Below are 20,955 nucleotides of genomic sequence, written 5' to 3'. Positions count from 1 at the left end.
CTGGTCCACGCCCCCAGAGCTGCAGACTTTAACCAAAAACTGCTCAGCAGGTCACCTATCTCCAGCATCCAGACACCCAGTTCCCAATGGGTTCCAAACCCTAAATTACCCTGTATAAGCTTTATACAGAGTAAAACAGATTTAACTCATAAATTGTCTTCCCTCTATAACACGGATAGAGAGTTATGCACAGCTGTTTGCTCCCCCAGGTATTAATCACTTACTTTGGGTTTACTAATGAACAAAAGTGATTTTATTAAGTATAAAAAGTGGGATTTGAGTGGTTTCAAGTAATAACAGACAGAACAAAGTAAGTTACCAAGCAAAATAAAGCAAAAACATGCAAGTCTAAGCCTAATACATTAAGAAACTGAATACAGGTAAATCTCACCCTCAGAGATGTTCCAATAAGCTTCTTTCACAAACTAGACTCCTTCCTAGTCTGGGCCCAATCTTTTCCCCTGGTACAATCCTTGTTAGTGCCAGCAGACATCTTAGGGCTTGTCTACACTACTGCATGGCATCGATCTAAGATACGCAACTTCAGCTACGTGAATAGCATAGCTGAAGTCGATGTACTTAGATCTACTTACCGCGGTGTCTTCACTGCTGACGCTCTCCCGTTGACTCCACTTGTGCTCCTCGTTTTGGTAGAGGAGTCAATGGGAGCGCACTCAGCAGTCGTGATTTAGCCGCGATAAATCAACCCCCACTGGATTGATCGCTGCCCACCGATTCGGTGGGTAGTATAGACAAGTCCTCCGGTGGAAAGCAGAGGTGTTCTCATGACTGCGGTCCCCTTTGTTCTGTTCAACCCCTTTCATACTTTTTGCACAAAGTGGGAATCTTTTGTCTCTCTGGGTCCCCACCCCTCCTTCTAAATGGAAAGGTACCAGTTTTAAGATGGGATTTCATTACCAGGTCACATGATTACATGTCCTGTGAGACCCCAAGTCTTCATTCTTCCCGGCCTGACTCACAAGTAAACAGAGCCATTTACAACCAATTGTCCTAGTCAATGGGAGCCATCAATATTCTAAACCACCATTAATGGCCCACACTTTGCATAATTACATAGGACCTCAGAGTAATACTTCATATACCTAGTTTCAGATACAAGAATGATACATTCATACAAATAGGATGAACACACTCAGTAGATTATAAGCTTTGTAATACCTTACAAGAGACCTTTTGCATAAAGCATATTCCAGTTACATTATATTCACACTCATAAGCATACTTCCATAAAACATTATGGAGTGCAACGTCACAGCCCTCATCAGTTTCATTGCCCTTCTTCTAGGGCAGCTCTTCCCCATAATGATTCCCACACTATATGCTTACTGTGTCTCAGGGAAGGGTACATAAAAAAAGGTGCTCTAGTTGTAAATCCTTTACAAAGAGGACACAGGTGGCTAGAGACTTAAGACTAAAGCAGCACCTTCTCGAGCAGGCAATGAGACCTGCCTCGGCACTGCAGACTGCTGTGGACTGTCAGGCCCCTCAAAGTGGGCCTGAGCCGGTACAGACAGGTACTTCTTGAATGAGCTCAGATTACTAGCCCAGAAGGAAGACAGACCGCTTCCCTTCGTCAGGCTCCCTGAGAAAAAGAACCTACAAAACAGACTGAAGCCATTCCAGAAGTCAGAGAGGTGCGTCTTCTCTAAGAGAAGTGCCGACTAACACCAGCAGTCTCCTCATACATGGGACAGAATGGTGTCACAATAAAATGACCCCCCCCATGGGGTCCCTGGGTAAGCATCAGCATTGTATATTGCTAACGCCTTTATATGCACTGGAAAGTATCTTGGGAAGGGCTGAAGGTGTGAGTGTGGAGTAAAAGATTCCTTTCTAGGCTACGAGAGGCCAAAGGAGGAGGAAGGAGGAAAGGAACGGGTTAACTCGATGACCAGCTTGGCCCGAAGATAAGGAACAAAACTGCAGCCCAAGGCCAGCGCACACAAACAAGTTCTCTGCTGCCAAACAGCCAGATACCTGTGTCTCAACCCCAGCCAGCCATGAGAAAGGAGACCTGAGCCAGACAGAACTGAAGGGGTTGCAAAACCAGTAAGATTGCGAAGGCCAGTGAGCTGAAAAACAATAGTCTCACAACCCTGAAACCGGTGTGCTTTGGGGAAACTAAGGGAGCCACAGAAGACCGGTTCAGACTGGTACCGAGAGCATGGGGGGGCAACGGTCCCTGAACAAAAATGCCCCCAGAAGAACCCAGGGCTTAAAACCCTCCCGAGAGCTGAAGCAAGTCAGAAATTTACAGAGGACCCTAGACGACCTGTGCACAAGGCGGAACTCTCCTCTACCCTTCCCCCGCTCTTCTTCTTACATTACACCCCGGCTTGGTCAGCCTTGGGTTGTGCGTGTGTAAGTACAATAGTGGGTTAGGGCTCGGGTACAACACTTTCTTCCTCTCTTTGAGTGACGTGGGGCGCGCTGAGCACTCACCACTGTTATTTGGTTAATAAAGCTTTAAACTTAGTCACTTAGTGTTCTCCTTCATCTCCTCCCCTAAAGATCCTGCGGCCTCAGCCTGATCACTTGAAGCCCCAGGCAGATTGGTAACATAAATCTGTCACAATGGGGCCATCAGCACGCTCTCTGGTACCGAGGCAGGATCAGGAGGAATCCGTACCATTGACTCCAGTACCTTTGACAGTGGCACTATCAGTTTCCATTCTGACTGCATATCAGGAAGCAGCAGATTTGCTATGCCTGCCTGTTCCTGACTCAGTGATTATTCTGGACCAACTGACTACAATGACACCATCCTCAGCAAACTCCAGACTTGTGGCACACTTGTCGTCATTGCCAATACTATGATCTGCACTGCAGTTTATCTACCGTGAAGGGTTGTTGTAGACTTATCGCTCAGCATCGAGGGCATCAACATGGATGGAATCTTAAGTACTGGTGCTGACTATGATAAAGTCTGTATCTGCTGGCCCATGAGCACCTTCATTTTTAGTAACGATGTCTCTTCTTTTGGGGCCCAGTATGAGTTTGAGGCTGGTACCAGTATTCAAGGAACCATCGATTGTTCCTTAGCTACTGACTGCACCGTGGGGTTGGGCCATGGATGACACTGGATGCTTGATGGCCCCATTAGGAGTGGCCCCACTGCCACCATTAAGCTATTTGGAGAGATCCTCACAGTCAAGCTCAGAGGCATCTCCCTCCCCTTCCCCATCTCACAGATTATTGAGACAGAGCAGGAATCATAGTGGGTATTGGCATTGGTAACTTTCCAACAGTAGAGACAAGGGACCCTGGACTACAACTTACTGGCTGCCAATTCCTCATCCTTATCCATAATGGACTCAGTGGAATCCCTGGGAAGTCCCTCATTTGGCAAAGTCCCAGTTCTCTGCTCACTCTAGGACGAGATCACCTGTACCTCCAGTAGACTCCCTGCATGAACCACCAGTCCTGCAGCCACTAGCAGAGGGGGCTCCCTCTGTGTTAGAGCAGCTTGAACCTTTAGGGCAGTCAGAGGTCATTCCTCAAGGGATTCCATCTGTCCCAACTGCATCTTCCTTCTCGTCACCGGATGACACAGCAGTACTTGAGTACTCATCTCCAGTACCAGAGGATTTCAGATTATATCAGGAGCTGCTCAGATGCATAGCATCAATCTTAAGTATTCAGGCCAAGTTTGTGCAGGAAACATCCATAAATTGGTGGAGATCCTCCAACATTCTGTTCCTGGGAGAGCTGCTCTCACTATAAATGAAGCAATACTAGAGCATCTAAATCCCTAGGAAATAAACCTCCTTTAACACCCATTGTAAAACGCCCTGACAAAAGACACTATGTGCCACTGAAGGGCTTCAAATCTGTTTTCTGTTATTTAGCTCCAAATTTCCTTGTGACAGCAGCAAATGAGTGAGAGAGACAGGGAAGATATAAATCTATGCCTAAGGAAAGAGTCCAAAAGGCTAGATTTAATGGGGAGAAAGATCTACTTGACTTCCTCCTTACAATGTGTATTGCAAACTAGCAAGTTCTATAACGGAAATACGATTTTATAAACTGGGACGCTATGTTTATATCTGTGGAAAAGTTACCAGAATTCTTCGGGGAGGAATTCAAAGTCTTTGTTATGGAGGGCAGTTTAGTGTCCTTGCAGTCAGCCCTGGATATAGCAGATGCTTTGTCCAGACTCATGGGCTCGGTTGTAAGGATGAGAAGAATCTCATGGTTTTCTAACCATGCATACATAGCTCCTGAGATCCAACAAAGCACAGAGGACATGCTGTTTGATGGTCGTCTCCTATTCTCATGGACAACTGATGAGACATTACATTATTTCAAGAACTCCTGGGCTCCACTACACTCACTTAGGATTTAGATCCAGGCCGCAAAGAGACACCATTTTGGGAATCATCATCAGCAGCAGTAGTATTCTCATTGACATTCTGTCAGTCTTTCTACCTTGTGTGGCACAAGATTTCCCCAGAAAGAGGAACGAATCACAGAGGAAGAAACCTTTTAGGTCTAGTTTTAGTCAAATGGCTCTCCTCGTCCTTCTTTGGCTAGACAGTCTGCTTGACTGGTGTTTCAAGAGCAGCACCTCAGTTGTCACGCTCATAGAATATCAGGGTTGGAAGGGACCTCAGGAGGTCATCTAGTCCAACCCCCTGCTCAAAGCAGGACCAATCCCTGATTTTTTTCACCAGATCCCTAAATGGCCCCCTCAAGGATGGAACTCAGAACCCTGGATTTAGCAGGCCAATGCTCAAACCACTGAGCTATCCCTCCCCCCTAATAGCTCAGCTATTTGGGACAGCTATCTTTCTTCTAAAGTGCTTGTCAGAGACTAACTACAGACAGCACTTTGGGACTGAGTTACACATGAAATTCCTATTCTTTCCCCACTCACATCCTGCTAACCCAGAACTCTGCAGGGACCCCTCTCATGAGTCACTGCTGTTACAGCAAGCACAAACCCTCTGTATTCTGGGGGCTACAGAAGAGGTTCCTCCACTTCTTTGCGGAAAGGAGTTTTACTCCCAGTACTTCCTGATCCACAAATACAAGAGGAATGAGACCTATCCTTGATCTCTGTGCTCAACAAACACATCAAGTACATAAGATACCACATGGTTACACTGGCTACTATACTTCCCGCTCTGCATCACGACTGGTTTGTTGCTCTCAATCTCTAAGATGCTTATTTTCATGTGGCAATCTTCCCAAGCCACAGAAAATTCCTTGTCGCTGGCCATTACTAAGAGTACACAGTTCTTCCCTTTTAGCCTGTCATCAACTCCACACATCTTTACCAAATGCGTAACACTGGTGGCAGCCTCTCTCATAAGGAGGGTAGTTCATATCTTCCTATACCTGGATGATTGGCTACTGAGGGTATGTATACACTGCAATTTTATAGCCCCGCAGTCCTACCCCACAAGCCCAAGTCAGATGATACGGAGCAGCCATGGTTGTTTTACTGAAGTGGAGACATATACCCTGAGAGGCTCATCCAGGCAACAGGTTTTCAGTCATCTCAGGCTCACAATAAACCTTTTTGATGGACTGGGTCTGATCTTAAAAAGGGGCAAATCAACTTTGAAGTAAACTAAAAAAATCAAGTTCACTGGGACCCTGACAGACTACGAATTTGCGGGCCTTTCTCCCATCTACACAGTTCCAGACAATTCAGCAATTTTGTCAGGATCTCCATTTGCACTCTTCGACCATGATCCGGGCATGCCTGAAGTTAGTGGGCCATCCGGCTGCATGCATGTATATAGTGCAACGTGTGAGATTGTGCCTGCGTCCTCCTTCAGTGGTGGCTGAAATTAGTCTATCACCCGATTTTCCAGCCGCTGGACACTCCTGTCTGGGTGCCCCTGGAGACACTGCACTCTTTACAGTGGTGGATAGAATACAATGTGTCAGAGTGTCCCCTCTGCCCGCCCTTCACCGACCAACACAGTAGTTACCAATGCCTATACAATAGATTGGGGAGCACATCTGGAAATGTTAAAAATTCAGGGTTTGTGGTCAGAAGAGGAAGCTTCCTGTCACATCAACCCGCTGGAACTTTTGAGCAATACACAATGCCTTTCAGGATCACATCTGTGGGACAATGACTCATTTTCAAAGACAATACCACTACAGTATATTGTATGAAACAGCAAGGGAGTGGCTGTTCCAATAAAGTTCTGGCACCCCTGCGTTGAGGAATATATTGTACAGTGGCTCACTTACCAGGCTCTCAGAACACCTAGCTGATCACTTCTACGGGTCTTTTTTGAACTACATTAACCCCATAAGTGCTCCCTAAAGAATGGTGTGCTGAAGTCCAGTTTCTGGCAGTGGGGCATCCATTCCATAGATTTGTTTGCAACAAAGGACAACAGATAATGTCATCAATTCTGTTCTGAAGCAGGACTCAGCCCAGGGTCTCTGTAAAAGGAACTTCTACGTGAAGAAGCGCCTCCTCCTGGCCACTCTTGGAATTAGTCTTTCAACCTCTTCTCATGGTTCCTTGGTCTGTCCCGCTCTTTGGCCCCTCTCTTGCTCCTCAGGAGCTACCACGCCTTGCCTTAGTCCTCTGGCCAAGTCACAAGAATCCTCCCCTCCTGGGGTACTATCACAGTCTTCCACGCTGTCTCAGGCAGTCCTTAACTCTACTGTAGCTCAGTGGCTACAACAAATAGACCCGGACAGGCTTCAAGTTCACTACCCAGATAGTGCCACTCATTCAGTGGCTGGTAGGGGAAACCAGGCTCACGCTCTACTCTGGGTTCCAGTCCAGGGGCCCAATCTCCAGCAGCCAAGGTCTGTACTAGCTTAAACTTTCCTGCCACACCCTGGACTACTTCTTATCTTGCCTACCCCATGCTCTCATTATTCACCCTTCTAGCTAAATCCCTATCTCCCGGTTTTGCTAGACAAACCCTTCCTCTTGGGTCCAAACCCCTTTCTCTTCCTTGTCCCATGACGAGTGACTGCATGCCTCCTCCTCTCAGCCCCCTTTCTGCTACCAGCCCCCTGGTTTTATTGAAGCCCCTCCTGTTACTGCACAGGTGAGCTTTCCTTAATTAGGGCTCTCCTCTCACCTAAATATCCATCAGCTTGAAGCCTAATAGGTTAATTGGCCCATCTGGCCTACATTAAGCCTTTCAAGGCAAGCATGGGGAGAACATCCCATTACAGTCTTTTACCCACGCCACCCATCTAAACTGGGAAGGTAACCGGATGTATACCTTCCCCCAATCCCTTTAATTCCTGAGGTTAGCCTTAAACTCAAACTGGATCACGACAAACTCATTCTGATTGCACCAGCATGGGTGAGGCAATGTTGGTTTTCTGACTACCTCTCTCTTTTGGCTTTACCTACTAAGCCTTACTCTTTTCTTCCTAACCTACTCACTCAACCTTTAAAAAGTGGAAGTTAAATCCCAGTGAGGAAAATAGAAAGGAGCATAAACTCTGGCAAATGAAATGTAAAAATATAATTAGGAAGGCCAAAAAAGAATTTGAAGAACAGCTAGCCAAAGACAAAAAATTTGTTGCTATTACTTTTGAAAAGTACATCAGAAGCAGAAAGCCTACTAAACAACCAGTGGGGCCACTGGATGATCAAGATGCTAAAGAAGCAATCAAGGACGATAACGCCATTACAGAGAAACTAAATTACTTCTTTGCATCAGTCTTCACGGGAGATTCCCAAAATTGACCCATTCTTTTTAGGTGACAAATTTGAGGAACTGTCCCAGAGAAAGGTATCATTAGAGGAGGTTTTGGAACAAATTGATAAACTAACCAGTAATAAATCACCAGGACCAGATGTTATTCACCCAAGAGTTCTGCAGGAAATCATATGTGAAATTGCAGAACCACTAACTAGTTTGTAACCTATCATTTAAATCAGCTTCTGTACCAAATGACTGGAGGACAGCTAATGTGATGTCAATTTTTAAAAAGGGCTCCAGAGTGATCCTGGCAATTACAGGTCAGTAAGTCGGACTTCAGCACTGGGCAAACTGGTTGAAACCATAGTAAAAAAACAAAATGGTCAGACGCGTAATGCACATAATTTGTTGGGAAAGAGTCAACATAGTTTTTGTAAAGGGAAATCATGCCTCACCGATCTATTAGAATTCTTTGAGGGAGTCAACAAGCATGTGGACAAGGGGGATCCAGTTGCTATAGAGTACTTAGATTTTCAGAAAGCCTTTGACAAGGTCCCTTACCAAAGGCTCTTAAGCAAAGTAAGCAGTCATGGGATAAGAGGGAAGGTCCTCTCATGGATTGGTAACTGGTAAAAAGATAGGAAACAAAGGGTAGGAATAAACAGTCAGTTTTCAGAATGGAGAGAGGTAAATAGCGGTGTCCCAGAGTGGTCTGTACTGGGACCAGTCCTATTCAACATATTCATAAATGATCTGGAAAAACGGGTAAACAGTGAGGTGGCAAAATTTGCAGATGATACAAAACTACTCAAGATAGTTAAGTTCCAAGCAGATTCCAAAGAGTTACAAAAGGATCTCACAAAACTGGGTGACTGGGCAACAAAATGGCAGATGAAATTCAATGTTGATAAATGCAAAGTAATGCACATTGGAAAGCACATATAAAATGATGGGGTCTAAATTAGCTGTTACCACTCAAGAAAGAGATCTTGGAGTCATTGTGGATAGTTCTCTGAAAACATCCACTCAATGTGCAGTGGCAGTCAAAAAAGCAAAAAGAATGTTGGGAATCATTAGGAAAGGGATAGATAAGACGACAGCAAATATCATATTGCCTCTATATAAATCCATGGTATCCCCACATCTTGAATACTGCTTTCAGATGTGGTCGTCCCATCTCAAAAAAGATGTACTGGAATTGGAAAAGGTTCAGAAAAGGGCAACAAAAATGATAAGGGGGTATGGAACGGCTGCCTTATGAGGAGAGATTAATAAGACTGGTACTTTTCATCTTAGAAAAGAGAAGACGAAGGGGGGATATGATAGAGGTCGATAAAATTTGACTGGGGTGGAGAAAGTAAATAAGGAAGTGTTATTTGATCCTTCTCATAACTAAGGGTATTTTTAGTAAAAGTCATGGACAGGTTACGGGCAATAAACAAAAATTCATGGCCCGGTGACCTTGTCCATGACTTGTACTATATACACCTGACTAAATCTTGGGTGCTCTGGTGGGCTCTGGGGCACCCACTGATACTGGGGGAGGATCTCTAGGGCGCCCGCTAGTGCTGGGGGGGGGGATCTCTGGGGCGCCCACTAGTGCTGGGGGGGGATCTCTGGGGTGCCCACTGGTGTGCATGCTGGGGTGGGGGCCTCCAGGGCACCCACTGGTGCTTGGGGTGGAGGGGGAGCAGCCTGGGACCACTGCCACTGCTGCTGGCAGGGGGTGTCCCGGGACCTCTGCTGCTAGCAAGGGGCGACCCAGGACTGCCGCCACTACTCATGGCGGGGGCGGGAGGGGCAGCCCGGGATCACCACCACTGCTGTGAGGAGTGGGGGGTGGTGCAGCTGGCTGCTGCAGAAGTCATGGAGGTCCTGGAAAGTCACGGAATCTGCAACTTCCGTGACCTCGGTGACAGACTAGCAGTCTTACTCATAACACAGGAACTAGGGGTCACTGAATGAAATTAATAGGCAGCAGGTTTAAAACAAACATAAAGGAAGTACTGTTTCCACACAAAGCAGAGTCAACCTGTGGAACTCCTTACCAGAGGACGTTGTGAAGGCCAAGACTATAACAGGGTTCAAAAAAGTAGATAAATTCATGGAGGATATGTCCACCAGTGGCTATTAGCCAGGCTGGGCAGAGATTGTGTCCCTAGCTTCTGTTTGCCAGCAGCTGGGAACGGGCGACACTTGTTGATTATCTGTTCTGTTCATTCCCTCTGGGGCACCTGGCATAGGCCACTGTTGGACGACAGGATCCTGGGCTAGATGGACCTTTGGTCTGACCCAGTATGGCCATTCTTACGGCCAGGCTGTTCATCCAGCATTGGGCAGCCTGCACCTCACTGCATGTATAGATGCATTATACATCTGCAAAGATGTATAAGTAGGGGCATAGCGAGCAGATCGAGGGACGTGATCGTTCCCCTCTATTCGACATTGGTGAGGCCTCATCTGGAGTACTGTGTCCAGTTTTGGGCCCCACACTTCAAGAAGGATGTGGATAAATTGGAGAGAGTCCAGCGAAGGGCAACAAAAATGATTAGGGGTCTGGAACACATGAGTTATGAGGAGAGGCTGAGGGAGCTGGGATTGTTTAGCCTGCAGAAGAGAAGAATGAGGGGGGATTTGATAGCTGCTTTCAACTACCTGAAAGGGGGTTCCAAAGAGGATGGCTCTAGACTGTTCTCAATGGTAGCAGATGACAGAACGAGGAGTAATGGTCTCAAGTTGCAGTGGGGGAGGTTTAGATTGGATATTAGGAAAAACTTTTTCACTAAGAGGGTGGTGAAACACTGGAATGCGTTACCTAGGGAGGTGGTAGAATCTCCTTCCTTAGAGGTTTTTAAGGTCAGGCTTGACAAAGCCCTGGCTGGGATGATTTAACTGGGATTTGGTCCTGCTTCGAGCAGGGGGTTGGACTAGATGACCTTCTGGGGTCCCTTCCAACCCTTATATTCTATGATTCTATGGATGCTGCATGCCTAGATGAAGATAAGGGGCTATGCTCGGAAGCAGTTTGAGATATTTTCCTTAGTAGTAGAAAACTAGCCACAAGGTCCACCTATAACTTTAATGGAAATGGTTTTCAGTTTGGGCAATGTACAAGCAAATTCATCCCATGTTAGCACAGGTTCAAGATATTTTGGATTATCTGCTGCATTTGAAATCTTTAAGCCTCACTCTGAGCTCCCTTAATATTCCCTTGGTGGCGATCTCAGTTTTTCATCCTTCCATTCAAGGTAAGTTGGTACTGTCAAACCCTTTAATGGTGAGATTTTTTTTTTTTAAAGGGTATTATCCATCTTTTTCCATTCGTAAAGGAAGCAGTACCATTGTGGGACCTTAAGGAGCTGGAGGCACCATTCAAGCTGACAGCAACATGTTCATGGGCTCTCCTCTCAGTGAAGATAGCCTTCCTTGTGGCTATAACATCTGCAAGAAAAGTCAGCAAGTTGCAGGCCTTAATGGCAGGTCCTCCATACACTCAATTCTTCAAGGAAAAGGTGGCATTAAGGCCACACCCCAAATTTCTGTCCAAAGTGGAATCTCAGTTTCACCTTACTCAGGTTATTTACTTACCTATATTTTTTCCTAAACCATATTTAAGTGCATAGGAGCAGCATCTACATAGCTTAGACATCAGGTGGCTTTTAGCATTTTATTTAGGAAGGACTGAGCCAATTATAGTTTATCTCCTTGACTCTGTGTGTCCTATGCTGAGTGGATGAAGGGACAACCAGTCTCGACTGAAACTATTTCCAAATGGATATGGAGTGGTTCAGATGATGCTCAAGATAGTTAAGACCAAAGCAGACTGTGAAGAACTTCAAAAAGATCTCACAAAACTAAGTGATTGGGCAACAAAATTGCAAATGAAATGTAATGTGGAAAAATGTAAAGTAATGCACATTGGAAAAAATAACCCCAACTATACATACAATATGATGGAGGCTAATTTAGCTACAACTAATCAGGAGAAAGATCTTGGAGTCATTGTGGATAGTTCTCTGAAGACGTCCACGCAGTGTGCAGCAGCAGTCAAAAAAGCAAATTGGATGTTAGGAATCATTAAAAAAGGGATAGAAAATAAGACAGAGAATATCTTATTGCCCTCATATAAATCCACGGTATACTACAGATGTGGTCCCCTCATCTCAAAGAAGACATACTGACATTAGAAAAGGTTCAGAAAAGGGCAACTAAAATGATTAGGGGTTTGGAACAGGTCCCATGAGAGGAGAGATTAAAGAGGCTAGGACTTTTCAGCTTGGAAAAGAGGAGACTAAGGGAGGATATGATAGAGGTATATAAAATCGTGAGTGGTGTGGAGAAAGTGAATAAGGAAAACTTATTTACTTGCTCCAATATAAGAACTAGTGGCCACCAAATGAAATTAATGGGTAGCAAGTTTAAAATAAATAAAAGAAGTTCTTCACTCAGCGCACAGTCAACCTGTGGAACTCCTTGCCTGAGGAGGTTGTGAAGGCTAGGACTACAATAGGGTTTAAAAGAGAACTGGATAAATTCATGGAGGTTAAGTCCATTAATGGCTATTAGCCAGGGTGGGCAAAGAATGGTGTCCCTAGCCTCTGTTTGTCAGAGGGTGGAGACGGATGGCAGGAGAGAGATCCCTTGATCATTACCTGTTAGGTTCACTCCCTCTGGGGCACCTGGCATTGGTCACGGTCGGTAGACAGGATACTGGGTTGGATGGACCTTTGGTCTGACCCAGTATGGCCATTCTTATGCCTCCACAATCATTATGGGCTCATTCAACTAGAGCTCATGCAACATTGGCTGTGTCTCTTAGCAATGTCCCAGTAGTGGATATCTGTTGGGCTGTGACATGGTCTTCTGTCAGACTTTTGCTAGAGACAAGGTGGGTGAGGTGATATCTTCTATTGGATCAACTTCTGTTGGTGAGAGAGATGACAACAACAACACTGTATACATACTTTAGCTAGACATTATGCTATCACCATGGCATGGATATCATATACAAACTTTGGGAAGACAGTTGTGCACTCACGATTTATATAGACTCTGAGCCCATCTCCTGCTGGAACTCTTGTAAGTTACCTGAGTGGAACATCTGTCTGCAGCCACTTGAAGTAGAAAAGATTGTTACTTACCTGTACTGTAACTGTTGTTCTTCGAGATGTGGGTGCAGATGTACTCCATGATCCATCCCCTGCCCCTCTGAATCGGAGTTTCCAGCTGGGGATTTCGTTGCAAAGAAACTGATGGGGGTTGGGGCGGGCCATCCATACATAGCAATAGGAGGGTCTATGAGACGAGGGGCATGAGAGCAGCCCCTACAGGTACTACTAGGCAAAATTCTGACTTTGATGCATTGGGCACGTGCAGACCTGAGTGGAATACCTCTGCACCCACATTTCAAACAAAAACAGTTACAATACTGGTAAGTAACTGTCTTTTCAGACACTCATCAGATTCTGTCTTGCTGCCATAGGAGGTAGGGAGGAACTGAGGGTGGTCATAGCTGACCCAGCCTTTATGCTTTTGTAGGAGAGCCCAAGGAGGCACAAAGTTCACAAGCAGCCTTGGACACCACTATTTAAAAAAACCTCCAGTCTTACACACAAGGCAGATGAGCACCTACAATGGGATCCGCACTGACGTATATTCAAAGAAGAATGACCTTTTAGATACCATTTTCCACCTTATTTGTGCTGTATAAACTACTAATTAAACATGACACCACAATGAAGTTAGATGGTAAGCACACCAGGACAGGGACCTTATCTTCTATATGCTCTATAAAACCTGTAGTACATTTCTGACTGCTATCAAAGTATTACTGCTCCCACGCTAAATACGGAGTCAGAGGTTAAGTGAGACTTATCTAAGGTCGCACACGGAATGTCAGTGCCAGGATCAAAATACATGACCTTATTTGCCTCTCCAACTAACTCCATTTTCTTTCTCCCTTTCACCTCAAAGCTCATTGAATACACTACCTGCAGCAGATGTCTGAAGTTCTTCTGCTCCAATTCTATCCTAGGCCCTCTACAGTATGGCTTCCGCACTGCCTCACACTCCACTGAAAATGCTCTTTCCAAAGTCTCTAATGATCTCTTCCGAGCTAAAACTCAGTTTCCAATTAATACCAGGTTCTCAGTGTGGAAACTGTGGAAAATGCACTCAAGATACAGCTTGTCCAAGGCAATGAAGAAATATATGAGACACACCTCTGGATGGCTTCTTGACCCAACCTTCCCCAAAAAGAGTTCTTGAATGAAAACAGACTGTCCTTGCTAGGGATTCAATACTTAGAAGAATAAAAAGAATATTCTGCAAGAAATGTGCTGCTTTCCCGGAGCCAAGACACAAGACTACTGTTCCCTCTCAGCTGTGTGTGTATGCGCACGCGCATACAGATTCTAAACCCCGCACACACGGGGAAACACCGCGCACACATTTGTCTCATGTCCTGATTGCACATCGGTCGGGACGCCCGCTCACCATCACCGCCAAAGTCCTGGGGCTGACATGGCGGCACTTCCTGGGGCAGCTCCCAGTGGCGCGCTCGCCCACCGGCAGGAGCCTGCAGTGCAGGCGGCTCCCTCCTGCTCAATCAGAGGTGACGGGGCAGGGCTTGCAGGTGCCCCCCGCCCCGACCTGACCAGATCCAATCCTAAGAGGCAAAGGGACCTGCTGGCTCTTAGGGTTTCTGCATGCTGCTGGCGCCTGCAAGCTCCGCTCCGCGGCTGCCACTGGCGCTTTCCCCGGCCAATGGGAGCCACAGAGCTCGCGCTTGTGGCGGGCACAGCACATGGTGAGTGGAGAGCCCCCTGCTCTGACCCTAGGAGCCAGAGACCTCCCAACAGGGCTGGTGAGTGCAGCCTGGGAAGGGGGCAGGGTGTGGTGGAGTGAGTGACCGGGAGGTGAGTGGGGGGTGCTGGGCTGTAAGGGTGTGGAGGGCACCGGGTAGTGGGGGAGGTTTGTGTGTTTTGGGGTGCTAGGCAGTGGGGGCCTGTTGGGGGGGTTCTGGGCAGTGCGGAAGATCTGTGTGTGTTAGGGCAATGGGGGTCTGTGTGGGGCATTGTTTAGTTGTGGTGGTGGGACTGTGGGGAAGGGCACTGGGAGGGAGGGAGGGATGGAGTAGATGTCTCCAGTACAGACAGACATGGGGTTCTCGGGCCCTTGACCAATGCTTCAAATTTGTTGCCTAGATGTTGATGGCTGTGAAGCAGCTATAGCAGGAGTAGGTTGTTGTCTCCTCAATGGCCTCTGTTTGCAACACTGTGACTCATACTGCCAATGTTGTGAATACGGAATATGGTGGTAACACTGAGAAGCATAATAACTCCTGTCTTTTCTTGGGTCTAGGTGTATAGATCCCCAGAGATCGCAGTGTCACTCGTGAATCTTTGTGTGTGTGTGAAGAGTTGTTGGTCTTTTCTGTGAAGAGTTTGGGCCCTTCGAATGGTAAGTCTTCGACTGTCGATTGTACTTCCCTAGGAAACCCAGGGAGATGGAGCCATGAAGTCCTTCACATCACCACTGCAGTCGTCACTGACCTTGCAGCTGTGTCTGCAGAGTCCAGTGCAGCTTGGAGGGCTGTTCTGGAGATGAGTTGTCCCTCCGATACAAGTGCAGTGAATTGGTTTTTTTTGTCTTCAGAAATATAATCAATAAATTCAGAAAACTTTGTGTAGTTGTTGTAATCATATTTTGCCAGCAAGGCCTTGTAATTGGCTATGCAAAAGGTGTAGTGTAGCCGAAGAGTAAGCCTTGCGGCTGAAAAGGTCGAGCCTTTTCCAGTCCTTATCATAAGGTATGGTCTTAGGCTGCTGTTGTCTCCCACATTCATGGACTACGTCAACCACCAGTGAATTGGGTATCAGATGGGAGAAGTGGACCTCTGTGCCCTTCGCAGGCACAGAATATTTTTTGTCCTCTTGCAGGTTGGAGGAGCAGTTGCAGGGGTCTGCCAAATGGTCTTGACAGGTTCCATTATCGTGTCATTCATAGGCAAAGTGATTTTGGACGAAGAGGTGGTGTTCAAGATGTCCACCAGTTTGTGTTGTGCGACTTGGACCTCTTCCAGAGAGATGTCCAAAGAGCTAGCCACTCTTTTAAATAGGTCCTGGAATTGTTAGAAATAATCTCCCATATTTGGGGAAGGAAGCATGATGGTGTCATGTGGGGAGGATGATGACAGGTAGGTAGGTGGTGCCCCACCCTGGTATGGAGTTTCTTCCTCCTCTTCTTCTCCAGCTGGTTCTGAAGGTCCGATACCGAAGGTGCAGTAGATTGCTGCATGCCGAATCTAGATGTGGTGGGCAGTCCCTGTTGTGCGGGATACATTGCCCACGGGTTTCAGTATGCCCACTGGAGTTGGAGAGGCATAGGTGAACCCTAGGGTTGGCTGCACCACTATAGATGTTTTGGACCAGCGTGATATGCCCCCTGAAAGGGTCCTGATTTGCGCGGCTCATAGTGGCCAGGAGATTGCGGAGGAGAATCTATTTGTCCCTCCTCATTGTCCTCATCCTTGCTTGAAAAAGGTGGAGCAGAGCGTGGTGGAGTAGCAACAAGACTCTGTGCCGAACGCACCAGGGTCATGTTGGTGCTGAGGATGGGAGAGTCAGGCGTAGATCTGATTAAGAGATCTTTGTGCCATAGGAACTTCTGTGGTGTCTGCATGATCTACACTAGGGGCTGTGTGAGTGGTGGTGCCGGGAGCCGTGGCACATATGTCAGCACCGTAGGCTGTGCTGGTGTGTGCACCGAGTGCACATTGGTGTTCTAGGATTGAGCCATGGTCTGCACCGGTGCTGCGCCGCTGTGTGTTGATCGCGGCTTTGGCTGAGTCAGTGCCGAGGCATAGGGTTTCAATTTCCACTTAGCGCCTGTTCCAAGCTGGCTCTTTTAGAGTCCTTAGCTCTCACATTACCAGCAATGCTGGATGGTCCCACCCTCTCGGCTCCAGGCACTGAACGTGCAGTCGGTGCCAGTGCAGTTTGCCTGATCGCGGAACAGTACTTCTTGGCCAATTCCTGCGTTTGGGATGTAGTTGGGGGCGTAGTTACTCACTTTTTAGACACATTTTTAGCAGGCAGATCAGAAGTCTGAGCAGAGGAGAGACCTTGGTCAGAAGCATGGTTGGTGAGGCTTGTCCGGGGGGTGGTCTGGGCTTCAGGCTCAGACACTGGTCTGAGAGACTTCTCCATGAGAAGGAGTTTGAGTTTCAAGTCTCTAACCTTTCTTGTTCAGGTAGTTAATTTGCGGCAATGAGGACACCTCCTGTACTGAGTATGTCCATCCAAAACGGGTATTGAGAGTCTGCAAGTGAGGCAACGTTTAAAGCCCAGGGAACCCGGGATAGCTCAGTGGTTTGAGCATTGGCCTGCTAAACCCAGGGTTGTGAGTTCAATCCTCGAGGGGGCCGTTTAGGGATCAGGGGATTGGTCCTGCTTTGAGAAGGGGGTTGGACTAGACTTCCTGAGGTCCCTTCCAACCCTGAGATTCTGTGATTCCTGTCAGGGAAGGCATTGTCCTCAGGAAGGCTGACTATCTTAAAGGGCTAACTGAAAACTAACTTGACTGGTAAGAAAAATATATTTTGTTTTTAAAAGGAGGCGATGGAGTAGAATCAACTATCTATCTAAACTAATAACTGTAGTAAATGGGCTAAAGAACTAAGTAGCGAGGCACTTCTAAGTGCTCCGACTCATAGCAAGGGTGGGAGAGAAGGAACTGGGAGGGGGTTGGTCACACAGCGCCAGTTAACCGCCTGAGGCGGCGTGAGACGGGGACTGCACCTGTATCACATAATTGGGCACTGCTACCAAAACTCTCGAATTATGAGCACAGGGGCACACAAAAACCTAATGTGGAGCACCCACGGGGACAGCACTCGAAGAACAACATAAAAATATAAACACTTAGGTGGATTAATTTCAGAAACAAGCCTGTATGTTAAAAGGTAATTTTTCACCATTTCTTAGGAATGAAACATTTTCTTGCCAACATTATAACAAGTAACAAAGTAGATGCAAGTCTGACAGATACACAACTGAAACAGTTATACTCAGAGCTCGAGTGGACTAGCAACTAAGCTATTTTCAATTGCAAGTTCAAAATGACCCAATGCTAACGGTAGTTACCAGTAATTTATCAGTTATCTAGTGCAGGGGTTCTCAACCTTTTTCTCTCTGAGGCCCGCCTCGACATGCTATAAAAAATCCAGGGCCCAGCAGGGGCAGGGCCGTGGATATAGGCGTAGTTTGACTTCTATTGTGGGGGGCCAGTGGGGCTCAATCCACCTCCGCATGGCACTCCCTCCCTGGACCCCACCACCTCCACCCCCTGACTCACTTCAGCAGGCCACCAAGCCTATCTGGGTTGGGGAGGGGCATGCAATCAAAAATTATAACTCAAAGGTGGGGGGCTTTACTCAAAAAGTTTGAAAACAGCTTAGGGTTCAGGGAGGAGGTTGCTAGGGGCTGTGTGAGGACAGGAGGTAGCTCAGGGTGGAGGCAGGTAGTCACTAGGGGCTGTGTACAGACAGGGGTAGCTGAACTTACAGGGAGGGGTAGCTGGGGCTGTGTGCGGGCAGAGGGGTAACTCAGGATGCAGGGAGAGGATACTAGGGGCTGTGTGTGGGTGAGAGTAGCTCAGGGTGCAGGGAGGAAGTAGCTCAGGGTGTAGGGAGAGTTGTGTTAGGGGGCTGTGTGCTGGGAGGACTCCCCTGCGGTCCCTGTTCCCGAAGGGGTCTGCCAGCCTCAGAGCCAGGTCTCCCCACCCGGGGGGCTATTATCGGCTGCCTCTGCAGGAGCAAAGGGGGCTGGGAGCTGAGGAACAGCTTCAACCTGGGGCACCAGTGGAAGAGAAGGAATGCTGCTGCTGCCTGCTCCATGGCAACAGCCAGAGCAGCAGCTGCCCCGCACTGCCTGGCTCCGGCTTCCCCCCTCTGACCTGGCCAGAGGGCGGGTGTGGGGAGGAGAGGAAAGTATGGAGCTGCCCCTGGGACTGCCGTGTTCTTACGCTACAGCTGGGGGGAGGGCAATACCCTCCATGTCCCCAACTCTACCCATTCGCTCAGGGCTTCTGCCCCACAGGGAGCACCAGGGCTTGGGGCTCTGGGCTTCAGCCGCGGCCCCCTTGAAAGGGCTTGCGGACCCTCTGGGGGCTGCGGACACTTGGTAGAGAACCACTGATCTAGTGTAGATAGGACATCAGGATATACACTTGCCAGGGTACCGAAGAGCAGTTCTGTCAGCTTTCAGAGGGACCAGGCCAATGATTTTGAAGATGTGACAGAAGATATTCTGAGAACATCTCAATAGATAAGAGTTTTCCCTTTTTGTAGCCAATAAAGATGTACAGCTTGCAATGTTCAATCTAATTTAAATGTCAGTCTCATCCTAGTTGTTGATATTGCAATTATAAAATTTCCAAAACATTCTCGATAAATAGCTAAGAAAAATAACCACAGATGAAGAGAATATCAATTTAATGTCACTGCCACAAAAACTTACATTATCTAATAAGCAATGTCAATTGTTCATAAGTTATCTTCTAGGATGCTAGAATATGATAAATAACAGCATCCAAGCTCAATAAATCATCACTATTTCCCATTTTCATCTCCTTTTGATGGTGAAAATACTAAATATAGATGTAATCTAAAAAGTCTCAAACGATCTACCAGAACTATGCATATGTGCAAAGTGAATCTGAGAAAAATATCAATTGTGGGTGCCAAAAGTTACTTCAATTATGACAAATTTAATAGCGTCTACCAATAATAGCCTATTTTTATTAATTGTGTTGTATTCCCTCCCTCTCCTGCCATCTCCTCCTATATAGAATCACAGAATCATAGAACTGGAAGGACCTTGAGAGGTCATCTAGTCCAGTCCCCTGCACTCATGGCAGGACTAAGTATTATCTAGACCATTCCTGACAGGTGTTTGTCTAACCTGCTCTTAAAAGTCTCCAGTTATGGGAATTCCACAACCTCCTTAGGCAATTTATTCCAGTGCTTAACCACCCTGACAGTTAGGAAGTTTTTCCTAATGTCCAACCTAAACCACCCTTGTTGCAGTTTAAGTCCATTGCTTCTTGTCCTATCCTCAGAAGCAAATGTGAAATGTTTTTCTCCCTACTCCTTGTAACAACCTTTTATGTACTTGAAAACTGTTATGTCCCTTCTCAGTCTTCTCTTCTCCAGACTAAATGAACCCAATTTTTTCAATCTTCCCTCACAGATCGTGTTTTCTAGACCTTTCATTATTTTTGTTGCTCTTCTCTGGACCTTCTCCAATTTGTCCATATCTTTCCTGAAATGTGGTGCTCAGAACTGGACACAATACTCCAGCTGAGGTCTAATCAGCATGGAGTAGAGTGGAAGAATAACTTATCGTGTCTTATTACAAAATTCCTGCCTATACATCCCATAATTTTTTTTTCCTTGCAACAGTGTTACACTGTTCACTTGTACTTAGCTTGTAATCCACTCTGATCCCTAGATCCCTTTCTGAAATACTCCCTCCCAGACAGTCATTTCCCATTTTGTATGTATGCAACTGACTTTGCATTTGTCCTTATTTAATTTCATCCTATTTACTTCAGACCATTTCTCTAGTTTGTCCAGATCATTTTGAATTTTAATGCTATCCTCCAAAGCACTTGCAACCCTTCCCATCTTGGTATCATCTGCAAACTTTATAAGTGTACTCTCTATGTCATTATTTAAATCACTGAAGATATTGAACAGACCCCGACCCAGAACTGATCCCTGTGGGACCCCACTTGATATGCCCTTCCTGCTTGACTGTGAACCATTGATAATTACTCTCTGGGAATGGTTTTCTAACCAGGTATGCACCCACCTTATAGTAGCTCCATCTAGGTTGTATTTTCCTAGTTTGTTTATGAGAAGGTCATGCCTTCATGAAGTATCAAAGCCTTACTAAAGTCACAGTATACCACATCTACCACTTCCCCACTATTCACAAGGCTTGTTTCCCTGTCAAAGAAAGCTGTTAGGTTGGTTTGACAGAATTTGTTCTTGACAAATCCATGCTGACCGTTAATTATCACCTTATTATCTTCTAGGTGTTTGAAACGGATTGCTTAATTACTTGCTCCATTATCTTTCCAGGTACTGAAGTTAAGCTGACTCATCTAATTCCCCAGATTGTCCTTATTTCCTTTTTTTATAGATGGGCATTATATTTGCCCTTTTCCAGTTCTCAGGAATCTCTCCAGTCTTTCATTACTTTTCAAAGATGATTGCTAATGGCGCAGA

The 20,955-nt window shown here is 46.4% G+C and overlaps 1 protein-coding gene across 5 annotated transcripts in view; it reads right to left on the bottom strand.

Moving 5' to 3' along the window:
- PTPN4 (protein tyrosine phosphatase non-receptor type 4) overlaps positions 1 to 20,955 on the bottom strand; it is a 229,810-nt gene that overhangs the window by 71,836 nt on the left and 137,019 nt on the right. The gene's annotated exons all lie outside the window — the stretch shown is intronic.

The sequence above is a fragment of the Caretta caretta genome, chromosome 11 (assembly GCF_965140235.1).
Source record: "Caretta caretta isolate rCarCar2 chromosome 11, rCarCar1.hap1, whole genome shotgun sequence".
In the NCBI taxonomy this organism is placed as follows: domain Eukaryota; kingdom Metazoa; phylum Chordata; order Testudines; family Cheloniidae; genus Caretta; species Caretta caretta.
Note: the sequence above shows the minus strand (reverse complement) of the source record. Positions and strands in the feature narration are given on the sequence as shown.